General features: G+C 32.3%; 1 long non-coding RNA gene across 1 annotated transcript; it reads right to left on the reverse strand.

Annotated features, from left to right (window-relative positions):
* Positions 1-8,827: 8,827 nt before the first annotated feature.
* Positions 8,828-10,983, reverse strand: LOC120176698. The gene is made up of 3 exons (XR_005521347.1): positions 10,617-10,983; positions 9,080-9,826; positions 8,828-8,974 (listed from the first exon to the last, which is right to left on the reverse strand). It is a non-coding gene; the product is annotated as an uncharacterized LOC120176698 (long non-coding RNA).
* Between the last annotated feature and the right edge of the window lie 864 nt (positions 10,984-11,847).

Here is an 11,847-nt window from a genome sequence, read left to right on the forward strand (position 1 = left end):
TTGAAAGATCTCAGTAGCTTTCATTCTTATCCTTTGAATGTCATGACGTTTTGGGGCTAAGCCTTTAACATATTGATATTGTCCCAGAAAAGCATCAGTTAGGTTAACCCATGTCTTGAGCTGCTCTTTGTTCAAGCGGTTATACCATACTACAGCTGGCCCAGCAAGACTATCATGGAAGTAATGAATCACAGATTGTCATTATTTAGGTACCCTTTCATCTTTCTATAAAACATCTTCAGATGAATTATGGGACAACTAGTGCCATCATATTTCTCAAAATTGGGCACCCTAAATTCATGTGGGATGACCAAATCAGGGACCAAACTGAGTTCTCTAGCTTCTAACTCATTGTGAGGGGCATTAACAACCTTCATATCTTTAATGGCTTCATTTAACCACCTGAATTTGTCTTCAAATTGCTCATAATTGACGAGGCTATTCTCTTGGTTTGAGTTAGATTCTCCAGGGTAGGTTATGATTCTCGACGTATTAGTCTGGTGAAACTGGTATCCTTTATCAATGATTTTCTCTCTATCAGCAACCTTAGTTGCCAACATCTGAATCATTTGATTTGATACCCCTTGCAGAGAACCCGATGCTTGATTCATCATATCTTGTTGTGACCTGACTAACTGTTCTTGTAGCTGATCTTGTAATTTCTCATTAGATTGTTCCATTGCTTCTATTTGTTTGTTCATGACGATGAGGAATAATATGAATGAATGATCTTGTTACTACTGTCACATAACCTTCCATAAGTTATTTCCGTATTTTTATAATTAATGCATGTAAAATACTTAAATAAATACATGCAATGCAAATGAAAATGCCAAATGCAAATACAAAAGGTGTCATTCCAAAGTGACCATCTTAAAACAACTTTCATTGAACACAAAGGTCTCGGTACATCAAACAAACTTTACATATAATGGACAGCTTTCACTTCGAACTTTTCTATCTCCTTCAAAGACAATTTAATTTCCACTCATGCTCGGGGTCGAGTTGTCAATCTGCTTCAATTCTCTTGCAAAGCCAACTAAATCAACCTATTTGTGAGCCACATCTCTTGCTTGGGTAATAGTTTCTTTCATGACGTTGTCTTTTTTCTCTATCTTGAGTGCCGATTATCGGAGTTGTAAACACTGCTGTTGAATTTTCCTTGTAAGAAAGTCATTGTGGTTATGCAGCTCTTGCATAAGATCACTACAATCATCCACAATCTTCATCAACTTCTTGTTCTTGGCTCTAATGGCTTCTAACTCAGTGTCATTCTCCCGCTTATGGCGTTGATATGAAATTTCCATATTGGCAATGGACCTATTCAACATATGATTTTCGGCTTGACATTTTCCCAAATTATCAATAGTTTTATTGCGTCTTATTTTGCAATTTGTAAATCACGAGAAAACTTTCCGGCTCGACCTTCTTGCACCTTGCAATTCTTTCTCAACTGTTCAATATCATTCTTAAGTTTAGTGACCCCTGTTATCACTCATCTGGACATTTCCTATACCAACAAATTTAAAAGCTTGACTGATCCTTTGAAAAACATCTTGCATAGCTTCTATATCTCTACTCAATTTATCATTTTCACTCATTAAATGGCAAATCAGAGTTTCGTATTTTGGCAAACAATTTTCTTCCTGGATGTCCTCAACGATACCCTTACCTTTGGTCACTTTTGGTTCAAACTCAACAGGATAATTCGTTTTCAAACTGGGTTATCCTTTCAATTCAAACTCCAATACTCCATGATCAAGAAGAAGTTGGACTCAAAGTTTGAAGGTAGAACAATTCTCAATAGAATGTCCTTGAACTCCAGCATGATATTCATAACGAACGTTGATGTCATACCAACTTGGATATGGAGGTTGTAAAGGTTTCACATAATGCGGGGCCACTTCTCGGGCTTCTAACAATTCATCATACAATTCCTTATATGATATTGGGATGGAATCACAACGAGAGCCACCTCTCAACTTGGGTTGAATTGGAGTTTCCAGTTTTATTTCCCCTGATGTTGGAAGTAAACTATCAAACACCAACGAGTTCTGATTGCATGTCTTCTTTTCATCCTTCTGAACTTCTATAGTTTCCACTATTTCCTTGGCATTTCCAAACAACTTGTTGATACGAACAATGATTGTGCGTGATTTCTCATACTGACTAGAATCAACAGGTTCTAAAGTAGTCCCTTGCGTATCTGACACCTCAAGATTGTTTTCATCGAGTTCTTTCTTTTCTTTTGTAGAATTCTCTCTTCCTTTGGATAAAACATCTATTCTATCCATCATCTTGGACATTTGCTCTTTTATCTCTCTTATCTCATTATGCTCTTCGTTAGACATATGATCTTTATGTGCGCAACTCTCCACTATTTTCGAAGCTTTCTCAGGATGCCATTTCTTGACTGTGTTATAGTCTGTTTGATCACAAAACCCCTTGTCTGTCAAGAAAACCTTTTACTATGATGACCACTCACAAATCAACACCTTTTGAATATGTCATGATCATGCAATGCGGACAAATAGAAAAACAACATAGAAACAAGTTAGTACAAATGAGATAACAAAATGAAAAAAAAGCAACAATAGCAAAATAAATAAATTAATGCTAATAAGAATGCAAATGCAAATGTACAAGGTGTTAATTCCAAAAGTGACCAGCATAGAACAACCTTAATTTAGACAACAAGAATTCAGTACACCATGTAGTCAAAATATAAATGTGATTCTTCATTTCTTCATTTCCTTGAGCCGTACTCTTCATGGAATCTAATATTGCACCCAAAGTTATCGGCGTACTTTATCACCTTTGATGGTGTCATATGTCTTTAAATTGAATCTTGAGGTCTCTATTTTTACTTTCAATACGAAGTGGTCTTCATGTCTTTGTGAAGGGTCTTCTTTTCCTTGGTATAACTGTATCTATCTTCTGAGGGAATATCTTGGCCTTCACTCCTTTAAAGGAAGTCTTCAATCCTTTAAAAGAAGTCTTCAATCATTTAAAGGAAGTCTTCAATCAGCTTCAGATTTCTTCATTCATCTGATGTCCTTCTTCATGGGTCATTTGAACATATTTGGATCTCCCGATTTTGACTCCATGGTTGAGAATTTCTTGTCTCAATATGTCCAGCCTTCTTATTAGTCAATCACTTGCGAATTAACACCTAGTGATGACATGAAGATGCAAATGCAATAAAATCAAAATAAAATAGACATAGAACAAAAATGGGTTAGTACACATAATATCATCAACAAAATAATAAATATCATAATCATTAAATAAAACCTACCCTTACATGCTGGCTACTCAATCATGCTTTAGTAGATCCTACCCAACATGATATCTACCCCATGCTTTGTTTGAACATTAAAACCCTAACTGCATGATATCTAATTCGCATGCTTGTTCGAGAAAAATAAACCTAACCGCATGATATCTAGTTCACATACATTTATTCGAAAAACGAAAATAAATGACTAAAAAATGCTTTTCTTTGTGTACCCTCCTCACTCGATTCTTAAGGTTTGGGTTTGGCTCAACCTAAGTTCAAGCTCTATGTTCACTATATGCTGGGTTAGGTTCTAAAGTAATAGGTTCTCGAATTATCCTTATCGGTGCTCCCTTGAGTTGCTGAACCCTTAATCCTAGCCCATCACATACTTTAGGGGATCGAGTTCAATTTCGAGGGAACACGCCTCCTTATGTCCATGCGGAGGTGAATACCATCACGAGGACCATAAGGCGTGAGCTCCAGGAGCGATCCACTATCCCATGCGGAGGTGAAAACCACACGAGGGCATAGTCTCTCACTCCTACTTAATTTGGACGGAGCAGAGTTTTAACTCATGTCATGATAATGCAACTGTGCAGTGTGTGAGGAAAAGCGAAAAAATAAACAATAAAAACACTCAAAATCAATTCCTAATTCACACAATTAAGCTGAAACCATTAGCAAACAGATCAGTACAACTATTTAATGGTTAATCAAATTATAAACAAAAAATATTAAAACCAAACACGGGATCAAAATCAAATTAAAAAATTTATAACTTCAATTGAAAAGACACATAATTAATTGACTATCGGCCTAGCTCTCTAAAAATGTCCCCAGTGGAGTCCAAGCTGTCGAAATGATTTTTTCCTTAAAAGGTGAGATTTTAAAAACCACATGAATTCTTAATTATCCTCTTTCAATTGATTTTTAATTTAAAAACAAATGCGATTTAAAAGACCTCTCGTTTCGAAAAATTTTGGATTTCCTTTACGATAGCAAAAAATACGGTTCAAAGAGTCGCCACCAATCCTTGATTAGGGTGTGATTAGGCACCCACAAATGTTTTGTCATTTTAAATAAAAATTAATTTTAATTAAAACAACAAATTGTGATTTGCGTTACCAAAAAATGAGTTCGGGAGTCGGTTACTTGTGGGGAAGGATTAGCACCCCCACAACGCCCTAAATTGGTACCTAGTCGATTAATTAACGTCTTTGCAATGAACTCTACAAATTCGAATTTAATTTGAGTTTTTATCCCATAAAACAAAGATGTGAATTTAATAATATTCAAAAGTACCCAAATAAATTAAATTAAAATTAATAAGTCGTTTTAGAAAGATAAAGAATGTTCGATTATTTACAAATATCGAGACAATATCTTAAAAGCTATAACAACCTTTTATCGATAAATTTAAATAGCCGAACATTTCATTTTCTTCCATTCCCAAATTTTAAAATGATGGATCAATTTTTAGGCGTAACTAATGTGATACATTTTTATTTTAAAATCATTAAAAGCAGACCTCAAATGCGTTATGACAACCCACTTAAAAATAATTTTAAATTAAAAATATATTACCCTTAATCCAATTATGTAATATGTCGAGTTATGCGCATGAGGATACCATACGAGTCATGCAAAGTGATGTATTTACAGATAATTACAAATGGCTATATACAAGCAGTCCACGGTATACTGACAACATTTGAATGTAATCTAGAAAGATGAACACACTAGTAATTTTAAAAGCAATAAAAATTAACCATCATCAATACTAAATTCTAAAATAATTAAAGAACAATAGTTTAAATCATCATTAAAGCACGTGAATATATATATATATATATATATATATATATATATATATTTTATGTAAAAAATGCCCCCACTTCACCTCTTTCAGCCGTATGTTTTCTTCTCTCCCCTATCTCTTCTTCATCACTATTCGACAAAATCAGGAGCCACAAAAAAAACACGTCTATCCTCACCTCGCATTGCTAGTCTTTAATCTTGGGTTAAATCGCGTTTAAAAATTTAAAAATAGATTCAAAAAAGGTCCTGACCTCTCGGCATTACTCTCTCTCTCCGACATCTTCTCTCTCTGGTGATGCGACTCAATGACTAAGGTAATACTACCACTTCCCTTTTAATTTACTTTCAATTGAAAACATACATCTTTGGAAAATCTATAAAACGAAAGTAGAAAATAAAAACCGCTTGAAATCTTTTGCTTTGGTACGATTTCTGTCTCAAGAAATAGAAACGGGAAAGAGTTGGTTCTGTTTACAAATCTTGTGTGGTTATGTCGAAATAGAAATGGGAACAAAGAATAGAGAAACAATCGGTATTGCTTCAAATAAATAAATAAAACATGGAAAGGATTCCAATACAAATTAGTGCTATGGATTTTATAGGAACCTAAATAATTTTACAGTCAGTATATAATCCAAACCTAAAGTTAATCTCATCTAGTTTCTCCGAATGACACAAACACACATAAAAGAAATTGAAAACAAAAATAAATCCCAGAAGAGTATCTCGAAAATACTTGCAATTATAATGTTTTCTCTGCTTTTGAATTGTGGGATCACCCTTGTTTTTCTTCTGTATCCCTTTACACTATGTAAAATTGCTGATAGTTAATCAGGTTTTTTGCTTCTCGTCTTCTCGTGATGGTTAATGTGTTTCTCTGCCAATTCCTCTCTCGTTTTTGCTCTGTACTCTCCATTTTTTTTTTGTCTGTGGTCCTTTTTGTGTGTAATCCCCCACGTTGTGTTGAATGGTGTTTTGTAATTCTCTCCTTGTTTGCTGCAGGTACGTTTCCAACGTTTGAGGAGGGACAACTGGCTCATGGGACTTGGATAGCTTTGGTTCAGGCTTGTTGGGCTTGTTTCGTGTTACTGGGCATAAACCCAAATTGAGTCTTTATAATGACCTAAAAATAATAAAAATAATAATAAAATTACATTAATATCTAATATTTAATAATCATAATAATAAAAATAAAATAAAATAAAAAATAAATAAAAATCCTGGACAAAATGGGGGTCTACATTTGGCTTCTCTCTTTTCGAACAGTTTTACTCCTTACAGTGGAGCAGCTTTATTTTTCTTTCTTATCTGTCTTTAGCTTTTGTTGGTTTACTTGCCGACGTTTATCCCGAAAAATCACATTTTCCATTTAATATTTCCGATCAGACACCGTTCAGATTATATTTTTTGTTCTAACGCCCTTTGCAGGAGGGCGCCCCCCTGCCCCGCGCTTTATGCCACGTGATCGAAGGCGCGCCTCTGGGGGCGCGCCTTACCAAATGTGTAAAAACCCCGAGTGTTAATTTTGTAAATATTTTTAAACGGATGCCAAATACGTCATTAATTTTATTATGGTGACATTTGTGTAAAAACGTCAGCATTTTGAATTGTGCAGACACCCCACACGGCACAGTTCTAGGTTGTGAACTGGCTGGGGTCTTGTCACAAGTTAATGAAGTGGGCAGTGTATATAGTGGTTGAGTTTATTAGTATTTTGGTGTCACAAGTTTATTTTTTATAATAATAAATTTTTTATAATTTTAAAAATTAAAAATTTCATATATTTTGAAAAAAATATTTTCTTTTAAAATTAATTGTTTAAAAATATTAAAATATTAAAATAAACTTTTAATTACAATTAAGGGATCAAATGAATTATTATTCATTAATTTTTATTTTTTAATAACAGTTAATAATGTTTATTCATTTTTAATAAAATTATTTTGATTTTTGCATTAAAATGGCACAATACGTCTAATCTAGTTTGAGGGTAAGTATTTTAAAATATGAATAATTTTATAAAAGTTTTATAACTAGTATTTATTTTACAAAATGATAATGATGATGATAATAATAAATATTTTATAATTTTAAAAATTATAAATTTCATATATTTTTGAAAATATTATTACCTTTTAAAATTAATTGTTTAAAAATATAAAAAAATATTAAAATAAACTTTTAATTATAATTGAGGGATCAAATGAATTATTATTTATTAATTTTTAATTTTTAACAACAGTTAATAATGTTTATTCATTTTTAATAAAATTATTAAATTTTTGCATTAAAATTACATAATACATATAATCTAGTATATAAAAACTTTGAGGGTAAGTATTTTAAAATATGAATAATTTTATAAAAGTTTTATAACTAGTATTTCTTTTACAAAATGATGATGATGATAAATATTTATAATTTAAAAATTATAAATTTCATAAATTTTTGAAAAAATTATTGTCTTTTAAAAGTAATTGTTTAAAAACATAAAAAATATTAAAATACACTTTTAATTATAATTGAGGGATCAAATAAATTATTATTCAATAATGTTTTTAAAATATATAAAATTTATAATTTTTAAAATTATAAAAAATTTATTATTATAAAAAATAAACTTGTGACACTAAAATAATAAACTCAACCACTACACACACTGCCCACTTCATTAAAACCCCAGCCAGTTTACAACCTGGAACCATACGCTGGGGGGTGTCTGCACAATTCAAAATGTTGACTTTTTTACACAAATATCACCATAATAGAAATTAATGACGTGTTTGACACCCGTTTAAAAATATTTACAAAACTAGCATTTGAATTTTTTACACATGGCGCGCCTTCGACCACGTGGCGTAATGCGAGGTGCAGGGACGCACTTTCCTGTAAAGGGTGTTAATTCAGAAAATATAGTCTGAACATGCCTGACAGAGAAATATATAGGGTTAGGGTGATATTTCGGGAAAAACGCCTTTTAACAAGGCGGGAAATAGTGAAAGTAGTGCTTTAGGGCAGCGTCGTCATAGGCGGTGACCTTTATTGCGCCACATGATAATTTATGAGGGATTCATAACGGACTGATTTAGAAATAAATTTCAAAATTACTTTATAAATTATTATTATTGATAATTCAAAAATTATTTTACTATATATGCACTTGACTTATCAAGAAAAGGTTAAAAATAATTTCATTAATTAATTTTAAATTATATTTAGATGATTAGTATGAAAATTAATTTTAAAGTCTATTGAAGTTTATATTACATCAAATAGATGTTTTCTTTACAAATAATTATCAAAGGAATTATTATTGTTTTTAGAAGTAATGGGTTGGAACACGGACCGTAGTAGGATGATTAAAGTTGAGTGTTATTCTTTTTAGAGGATTAGAATTTGACCAAATATAATGAAAATATATGCGTGCATTGTTAATAACTAAGAAAAATTACAACCAGACACTTACCTTATAATAACTATAGACTATTTAAAAATATTACTTAATTATTTTCTTTACATAATTTATTATATACACATGCTTGTCTTAAATTGGATGCTTTTTTCAACAATATATAATTGGTCCTTGAGGAGATGGAAGAGGCCTGTGCTTGGCTAACTTCATAATAAACAAGAGAAAAAATTAATTAATAAACCCAAATAATTGGAATTGGATATCTAATTACAACAATTAAAATCAAAGTGCAAATCAAGCTCTCCTTTTTTAAGCTTCTTTGCGGTCGCACGTTAGAGCTTCTTTAATAAAAGATATATCCGAAGGTCCCTCTTTTGGTGAGAGCAATTGCTTCTCCGGATCTGTATCGTTGATTTCTGTTGAGTCGCGGGGCCAGGCTATTGAGACAGTTTCAATTTCTTCTTCTGGAACCAAGCCAGCCAAAAGAAGCAGAAGAAAGTCCCTGATATCAGAATGAGTAAATGGAAGATTCAACCTTTCATATACAGCAGAAAAGACAGGAAGCATACCAATTTCGTGGAATTCAGGCAACTGCCTCACTTTGGTTACTTGAAGGCTTTCGGGAAGCAGACAGCTGCATAAATAACCTACCTTTTTGGCAAATCATAAACTTAATGATTTTCCTTCTTTTTTATCATTTTAGTGGAAAATGCCAAATAGGATGACGAAAACTCGAAAAGTATACTATATAACAATAATATAGGCTTGGCTTAGGGGTTGTTTGCCACTCCCAATGGGCTCAAGGACCAGCTTTGTTCAAACTTCAAACGTATCAAACAAAGTAGCTACACATATGTCAATTCCTTGAGGGATACCCCCATACAAAATCTAACAGTATGACATAATGTAAGGAAGAGTAAACCATTGATATCATCAAATGTCATGGACAATTTGAAGAAGAAAGATAGAGACACATATATATATATATGCATACACAGAATTTGATAAACGATTGGAAGGATCAACAAACCTATCCGAGCCAGCCGGTTTACCCATCCGGGGATATGTTTGGCAGTCAATCTATGCACTGTCATCTGTGAAGTGGTTACAGTTCTTGGAGATGAGGTGGTAGGTATCTCCATGGTACGCAGAAGCTACACTCTCGATCAATGCTCTGAATTCAGAGAAAGGCATGTGTATGCATCCCAATGCGATGGAACATCTGTATATAAAACCAGGGCAGCTCTTTGGCTCTACTTCAAAAACTCCACTAATTGGAAAATCATGTGCCCCAAACCCATACTCTTTACCATGAACTGTTCATAAATATTGAGATAGATATTTCAGTTTCCTAAATTAGAGAAAAGGATTATCAACACAGGAAGTATTTAGCCTAAAGCCCTCAACAGCATGATTTCAGATTGAAGCTACTAAACAGCAACCAAGTATGTAGCAATAAGCTGTTTTATTTCAAGCATGCTACAAGTTCCTCGATATGCGATGCATTTCAATCCTACCAAGTACCAAGTACCAAGTACCAACAAATACCTTATCTTAAATCTAACTAAATGGAACTTTGAGTCCTTTAGCACCACAAGTATGTTCAACTAATCTGAATAACATTTACTAGAAGTAGAAACAGAGAATTTTATGACCAAAAGTAAATTGTAGTAACTTCATTTAACGTATGAAACCTTTATTCAAACATTTTCAAAACGAAATCTTGCTAAAATAGAAATGCATTGCCTCATGCATACACAACTTTTCAAACCACAGTAAAATTAGATGACAAATTCACTAGTTAACAAAAAGATCTAAGCAAACATCAAAAGATCTAATTTTCTCCATAATTCATACCGAATAAAAACCTAAATGAATGTAAAGCTTCAGCTACATATTGGAGAAAAGCAAGCAAAATATTATTTAAAACAAATCGGGAAACCCATATCCATTTTCTATCAAGAGAAACCAAATTCATCATTTTGGAGCAATACGAAACTAAAACAATCTATTACCCACATCCCAAAACATACAAAGAAACAGACAGCCAATACAGATATATATATATATAAATATAACAAAGAGAATTCAGAAAAGAGATGAAACCTTCAATACCGGAGTGGAAAATCCCGAAACCAAGACAATAAGAGTAATTATTGATAGGAGTTAGATCATATACATTCAAAATCACATTGGTTACGTCCCTATAGCACCCATTTTGATTCCCAGAGATAGAACTTGAAGCTTCCCCCCCTGCCCCATCTTTTTTCTTCTCGTTGACACAAACGCACACATAAAAAAAAAGAGTTTGCCGTATAAGAATTACAAAAATCCCAGAATTGTGTCTTCTCGCATAGATCAACAATGTATTAAGGCTAAAAGGATCTGATTTCCCTTTCTAATATTTCTTTTTCTGGAGATAGAAAGGGAAGCAGAAAGATAATAACTGGGGCAAATATGGCAAAACAAGTTGGCTATGATTACAGTTAACTCACATGTTTGTTTAATAATATGTTCCCAAACTATTACTAACCGATTCATTTGTATGCCAACCAATGTTATCAAAACCGGATCAATCGGTCGGTTCGACAGATTGAACCGAGAATCGGTTGCCTGCCTGGTCCGATCAGCCTCTAAAACTAATTTTTCAATGAACCGTTAAAGAACTGGTAGAATCAGTTGGGAACCGGTAAAATCGGTGTGAATCGGCTGAAAACCGGCAAAACCGCCGGTTCTGTTTTTTTTTAAATTAAACTAAACAACGTCGTTTGTTCTGATTTTTTTCAACCATAAATTTATTTTCTGATTTTAGTTATAAAATTATATTTATTATTTAATATGTTTTACACTTTTACTTTTAATTGTTAAGTATTGTTTGGGAATTTAAATTTAACTTTGTATTTATTTATTATATTGTTATGTGATGAAGATCTTGATGTTGTGGACTTTCAAGTTCAAAATGATGCTATGGAGTTTCAAGTTCAAAGTGGTGATGGAGGTGGTAGTTCAACAATTCAACTAATGAAGAAGTTTTTCCTAATATTTTGGAATTTGAGGGAATCAATTTCAATGAATATTATGATGATTGATACTTGTATCAATTATGTACTTTTTTTATTTAGTTGTTGATGAATTTCATTAAGTATTGACCTTAAATATTATGTTGTAGTTAATTTGAATCATTTTGTTTCATTTGATTTTATGGTATTTAACTTATATATGTTATGATTTGTGATATTTTTATACCTTTTAATATTGTAAACTTAAAAATAATGTTATATATATATATATATATTAATAGTATTTTGAATATTATGTAAAATTTTAAAAAAATATT

Source organism: Hibiscus syriacus, unplaced genomic scaffold (genome assembly GCF_006381635.1).
Source record: "Hibiscus syriacus cultivar Baekdansim isolate YM2019G1 unplaced genomic scaffold, ASM638163v2 tig00003403_pilon, whole genome shotgun sequence".
Classification (NCBI taxonomy): domain Eukaryota; kingdom Viridiplantae; phylum Streptophyta; class Magnoliopsida; order Malvales; family Malvaceae; genus Hibiscus; species Hibiscus syriacus.